This window comes from Leptidea sinapis, chromosome 9 (assembly GCF_905404315.1).
Source record: "Leptidea sinapis chromosome 9, ilLepSina1.1, whole genome shotgun sequence".
Taxonomy (NCBI): Eukaryota; Metazoa; Arthropoda; class Insecta; order Lepidoptera; family Pieridae; genus Leptidea; species Leptidea sinapis.
In genome coordinates, this window is record NC_066273.1 from 12571788 (window position 1) to 12579031 (window position 7244).

General features: G+C 36.5%; 1 long non-coding RNA gene across 1 annotated transcript; it reads left to right on the forward strand.

Annotated features, from left to right (window-relative positions):
* The first annotated feature begins 225 nt into the window (after positions 1–225).
* On the forward strand, positions 226–6714 carry LOC126966194 (uncharacterized). Its single transcript, XR_007729679.1, has 4 exons — positions 226–428; positions 1592–1688; positions 4078–4260; positions 5925–6714. It is a non-coding gene; the product is annotated as an uncharacterized LOC126966194 (long non-coding RNA).
* The last annotated feature ends 530 nt before the right edge of the window (positions 6715–7244 follow it).

A 7244-nucleotide genomic window follows, 5' to 3' on the forward strand; every position in this document is an offset into this window, starting at 1 on the left:
TAAGGCAACTTGTGGCTCATGTAGGATATAGAGATAAGCAAGAAATAATTCCAGTTTACAAGTGGAAACATACAAAACCGACACATAATATATTTGATCCCTGCTTTCTTAAAGTGGCGTGATATTATAAAAAGCCGCGTTATCACCCGAAGATAAGTGATTTTCATAACAAAGTTATAAGGTCATATGCTGGTAGTGTCTCTGAATACAGTGATTATAATATATATGTTATCGTACTGCCAACAATCAAGTTTATTTCTAACTGGAACTCCGCAGATACACTATCGTTTCAATCAGAGCTCAAACTGTTTATTCAACGGTACAATAGTATTTTTCTTAAAATAAAACTTGTTTAAAAATGCACAGATTAATAATAGCTCTAGTATTTCTTGTAAGTTTTTCCTTCGTAGCAGCAGTGCCTTTAAATGGTAAGTGATTTTATCTCATCAGGATTCCCAGTATCTTTTATGGTAACAAAGAGAATACGTGGCAAGCAATAAGTACATTAACTAATTAATATTTACTCCATCGGAATCATTTATTACATCTCCATTTTTGAGTCCCAAAAATATTTTAGACGCAGACGAAGACATAAAGCAAGTCGTATCAGACTTGAACACGAATCGAACCCGCGACCCTTTGCAAACTTTAAATATGAAGTACATAAGTAGGTGGGTAGTTAGGTGTCTTTTATATTATATCACTTTCCTTTAAATAAAGCCATTCTCATTCTTTTTTATGAGCCTAACTCCAGTAGAACTGAAGCGAAACCTTGAACTTGAGAGATGGGTTATCTATTGGAATTAATATATTAAATAATCATAGAAATTCTCGAATAATCTTTAATTGTAATGTGTAATTGTAATAATACATATTTTATTGTGTGTTTAATAATATAGGTACGTCAAAATATGTATTAGGTAAACTTGCAATTTTATAATACATAAAGTTATTTATGTATGAAAGAACAGGGGTACCTTGATGCGATTGCCTCTAAGTGTCTTCCATGCCTTGTAAAAGAATTGTATATAATTCTATTACATGGATATGTCCTTTTTTTTAGCTAAACATTAGTACAGGTTGCTATATTTTATAAAATAATAAAATCATTTTTAAAGTCGACTTTAAACCTTTTACATATTATTAGATATAATCTACCATATAAAATATAATCGGGAGTTTATTAGGTACTTACATGAATGTTCTACTAATAATAAACTTTTTGAAGATTACATATCTATTAATTATTAACTTAATAACAAAATTATGGTTAACATACTAAAAGAAGATACCTAATAAAGCTGTTAGTTCTGCCTACTGCTCATCAAAACAAAAATATTTTATCTTATGATAACATAATAATTATGCGTAGGTATGATTACCTAAGCGTAAGATACTTGTAATAAAATTGCTACTAATATTGAGAAAATTCCAGCTATATAAATGTAAATAATATACATAGCTCTACTGAATTTCTTCTTTGGGCAATATAGTCGAGCGATTCATTCAATTTACCATCAAACCTAATCACACAATATGTCAATAACAACAATCATACTTGAAGATACTTTTACTACCTTTCGTGTTTCAGGACTGAACATCCCGTCAGAGTGCAATGACAACGCTTCCTTCGCCGACTGTGAACTCATAGTGCGCAGCAAGTTCTGCCAACACCGTTACTATTCTACGTAAGTTTATCTTTTAAAGCCAGGTTCATATAATATAACAACGACAGGGAAGGAAAGTTATGAAACGAAAGACAGGGTAGGTCTTTAACTAGCATTTGTTCGCCGTCTTCTTTCTTTGTAGGCTAACATAGCGCTCGATGTCGTGTCTCACTCAATCTCAACTCATATGACTTAGGGCACGCGATCTCGATTCATAAGACAACGCTACAATGCAAATCAGACTTTAGTAACTAAATGGTGTTCTATGTAGTATATGTATACAGTCTCAAGTCATTGAATGGTGTTCTATGTAGTATATGTATACAGTCTCAAGTCATTGAATGGTGTTCTATGTAGTATATGCATGCAGTCTCAAGTCATTGAATGGTGTTCTATGTACTATATGCATGCAGTCTCAAGTCATTGAATGGTGTTCTATGTACTATATGCATGCAGTCTCAAGTCATTGAATGGTGTTCTATGTACTATATGCATACAGTCTCAAGTCATTGAATGGTGTTCTATGTAGTATATGGATACAGTCTCAAGTCATTGAATGGTGTTCTATGTAGTATATGCATACAGTCTCAAGTCATTGAATGGTGTTCTATGTACTATATGCATGCAGTCTCAAGTCATTGAATGGTGTTCTATGTAGTATATGCATACAGTCTCAAGTCATTGAATGGTGTTCTATGTACTATATGCATGCAGTCTCAAGTCATTTAATGGTGTTCTATGTAGTGTATGCATACAGTCTCAAGTCATTGAATGGTGTTCTATGTAGTATATGTATACAGTCTCAAGTCATAGAATGGTGTTCTATGTAGTATATGCATATAGTCTCAAGTCATTGAATGGTGTTCTATGAACTATATGCATGCAGTCTCAAGTCATTGAATGGTGTTCTATGTAGTATATGCATACAGTCTCAAGTCATTGAATGGTGTTCTATGTACTATATGCATGCAGTCTCAAGTCATTGAATGGTGTTCTATGTAGTATATGCATACAGTCTCAAGTCATTGAATGGTGTTCTATGTAGTATATGTATACAGTCTCAAGTCATAGAATGGTGTTCTATGTAGTATATGCATATAGTCTCAAGTCATTGAATGGTGTTCTATGTAGTATATGTATACAGTCTCAAGTCATTGAATGGTGTTCTATGGAGTATATGCATGCAGTCTCAAGTCATTGAATGGTGTTCTATGTAGTATATGCATGCAGTCTCAAGTCATTGAATGGTGTTCTATGTAGTATATGCATACAGTCTCAAGTCATTGAATGGTGTTCTATGTACTATATGCATGCAGTCTCAAGTCATTGAATGGTGTTCTATGTAGTATATGCATACAGTCTCAAGTCATTGAATGGTGTTCTATGTAGTATATGTATACAGTCTCAAGTCATAGAATGGTGTTCTATGTAGTATATGCATATAGTCTCAAGTCATTGAATGGTGTTCTATGTAGTATATGTATACAGTCTCAAGTCATTGAATGGTGTTCTATGGAGTATATGCATACAGTCTCAAGTCATTGAATGGTGTTCTATGTAGTATATGCATACAGTCTCATTTCACTGAATGGCGTTCTATGAAGTATATTTTAGGCAGTTTTCATTCAGCTGTGTTTCGAGCGCGCTTTGAATACAACGCCAAGCAATGCCAATTCCGTAGTCATCTGGACGGCAAAGCCAAATTAGCTTCGAAAGAAGCTGGGCGTCATAAATAGAGCTCGGCAATAATTCAAGCCGGCCCAAATTCTAGCACTCTGCAAAGCGCAGGTCCGATCACAAATGGATTATTGCTGTCATCTCTGGCCTGGCGCACTACAGTATCAGCTCGAACCATTTGACCGAATTGTCAAGGACCCAGTGCTCTGTGAACGTCTCGATCACGTGGCGTGGCGAGGAGATGTCGCTTCATTGTGTGTCTTCTACCGCATTTATCACGGAGAGTGTTCCGAAGAGCTTTTTCACCTGATTCCTGCCGCCAAATTCTACCTTCGCACGACACACCACAAATAAGGATATCATGCCCACCATCAGGATGTGTGGAGGGTTCCTCCACAGTGCGATTTTCAAGGAACTTTCTTCCACGTACAACAAAAGCTTCCTTCTGCGGTTTTTCTGCAACGATACGACGTGGGTACCTTCAAACAAAGCACGTGCACCTTCCTTAAAGGCCGCAACGCTCCTGTGATTCCTGTGGTGTTGCAAGAGAATGTAGGCGGCGGTGTAACACCTAGTGTTAGGCAATCTTAACACGGTGACCCGTACGCTCGTTTCTCCTCCTATTCCTATTTGACATCTCTCAAAATTTTATCATGTAGTAGCTTAGCTGTAAGTTTTCCAAAAATAATACATAGTATATGTATTTAATTCTTTAATTTTTCCATCTAACCAGGTTTTGTTGTAAGTCATGCATGAACGCTGGCCATATTGATCCGACATCAATATTTGAAGAAAGGGTGGAGGACAGAGATGTTTCAGGACTGAACATCCCGTCAGAGTGCAATGACAACGCTTCCTTCGCCGACTGTGAACTCATAGTGCGCAGCAATTTCTGCCAACACCGTTTCTATTCTACGTAAGTTTATCTTTTAAAGCCAGGTTCATATAATATAACAACGACAGGGAAGGAAAGTTATGGAACGAAAGACAGGGTAGGTCTTTAACTAGCATTTGTTCGCCGTCTTCTTTCTTTTCTTTGTAGGCTAACATAGCGCTCGATGTCGTGTCTCACTCAATCTCAACTCATATGACTTAGGGCACGCGATCTCGATTCATAAGACAACGTTACAATGCAAATCAGACTTTAGTAACTAAATGGTGTTCTATGTAGTATATGTATACAGTCTCAAGTCATTGAATGGTGTTCTATGTAGTATATGTATACAGTCTCAAGTCATTGAATGGTGTTCTATGTAGTATATGCATGCAGTCTCAAGTCATTGAATGGTGTTCTATGTACTATATGCATGCAGTCTCAAGTCATTGAATGGTGTTCTATGTACTTTATGCATGCAGTCTCAAGTCATTGAATGGTGTTCTATGTACTATATGCATGCAGTCTCAAGTCATTGAATGGTGTTCTATGTAGTATATGCATACAGTCTCAAGTCATTGAATGGTGTTCTATGTAGTATATGCATACAGTCTCAAGTCATTGAATGGTGTTCTATGTACTATATGCATGCAGTCTCAAGTCATTGAATGGTGTTCTATGTAGTATATGCATACAGTCTCAAGTCATTGAATGGTGTTCTATGTAGTATATGTATACAGTCTCAAGTCATTGAATGGTGTTCTATGTAGTATATGCATACAGTCTCAAGTCATTGAATGGTGTTCTATGTAGTATATGCATACAGTCTCATTTCACTGAATGGCGTTCTATGTAGTATATGCATACAGTCTCATTTCACTGAATGGCGTTCTATGAAGTATATTTTAGGCAGTTTTCATTCAGCTGTGTTTCGAGCGCGCTTTGAATACAACGCCAAGTAATGCCATTTCCGTAGTCATCTGGACGGCAAAGCCAAATTAGCTTCGAAAGAAGCTGGGCGTCATAAATAGAGCTCGGCAATAATTCAAGCCGGCCCAAATTCTAGCACTCTGCAAAGCGCAGGTCCGATCACAAATGGATTATTGCTGTCATCTCTGGCCTGGCGCACTACAGTATCAGCTCGTACCATTTGACCGAATTGTCAAGGACCCAGTGCTCTGTGAACGTCTCGATCACGTGGCGTGGCGAGGAGATGTCGCTTCATTGTGTGTCTTCTACCGCATTTATCACGGGGAGTGTTCCGAAGAGCTTTTTCACCTGATTCCTGCCGCAAAATTCTACCTTCGCACGACACACCACAAATAAGGATATCATCCCCACCATCAGGATGTATGGAGGGTTCCTCCACAGTGCGATTTTCAAGGAACTTTCTTCCACGTACAACAAAAGCTTCCTTCTGCGGTTTTTCCGCAACGATACGACGTGGGTACCTTCAAACAAAGCACGTGCACCTTCCTTAAAGGCCGGCAACGCTCCTGTGATTCCTGTGGTGTTGCAAGAGAATGTAGGCGGCGGTGTAACACCTAGTGTTAGGCAATCTTAACACGGTGACCCGTACGCTCGTTTCTCCTCCTATTCCTATTTGACATCTCTCAAAATTTTATCATGTAGTAGCTTAGCTGTAAGTTTTCCAAAAATAATACATAGTATATGTATTTAATTCTTTAATTTTTCCATCTAACCAGATTTTGTTGTAAGTCATGCATGAACGCTGGCCGAAATTTGAAGAAAGGGACAGAGATCACTGGAAGTAACTTAGTTCCTGCGAATGACACTACACTAATATAAATTAAACCTTATATTAATTAACTTATGAGAAACAACTTAATACAGAATAAGAATGTACTTTGATTCACTTTTTGATCTTTTTAGATTATCTTTATTAGATATATTATCAATTTGATCTATGTCATGTTATTCACTAAATTATAATAATGTTAAATAACAATATGTATAATAATAATATTTAAGACTCACTACTACACGGTCACATTATCTCTGGACCTCGCTGGAACGTGAAGCTCCATCCCGTACCTCTTTCACCCCTGTTGCGTCAGTACGGTTTGCAGTTTCATGACCGTTAGGTGTACCTATGTCGTGATATGTTCGTGCTATAACTGCTTTGCTTTTGTTGTTAATAGTTCTGTAGTCTGTTAATTTATGTAAAAAAATATTTTTATACTTAATCCAGATTCATTCATTGATTTCCCATAATAATAATTATCAGCACACAACACACATTAACATCAATCTATAATACTGACAAAATAAATATTTTTTTAATAATTCGTAATAACAATATCCTAGTGATGCTTGTTTTGCACACCGCGACCGTAACAAACCAACGATGTGACGTCATGCAACAGGTACAGAGATATCCGGTAACCGGGTAGCAATCCATTGTCATTCTGTCAATTATATTATTCTCATAATTATATTTTACTGAAATAAAACAAAATAATGCTGTAACATAAATTTTATTTACATCCCAAATTTCACAGTTAGTATATAAAACAAAAAACGAAATTGAGTCGGGCCGATATAACCGCCCACGAAGTACAGTCAGCAACAAAAGCGAGGCAACACGCTCCACGTTACTGCACACAATTGTAGACCCAAAACCGTTCATTTGTAGCTTATAACTGAACTCTTGTTTATAAAATTTGTTTTAATATAACTTTAAAAAAATACTCGTCAGATTTAAATAACAACTCTGGGTTCATGCAATATCAATCGTCAATACAATATAAACTTGTCATAGAATATAAGTAGGCAAATTAGATCTGTCGACTACAATGACGTTCTATACATATAGACAAATCACGTCGCATAAAAACAAAGCCAAATATGGAACATGCCACAAATTACATCATAATAAGCTAAGATACTATACATTGCTGCCTTTACTCCAGTTGATTGAAATATCATTTGTCAATAAGCAGCAATGTAAAACATTTATTCAGTTCAGGTTTGATTCGGACAGTGACAGTTGACATACGACTAAG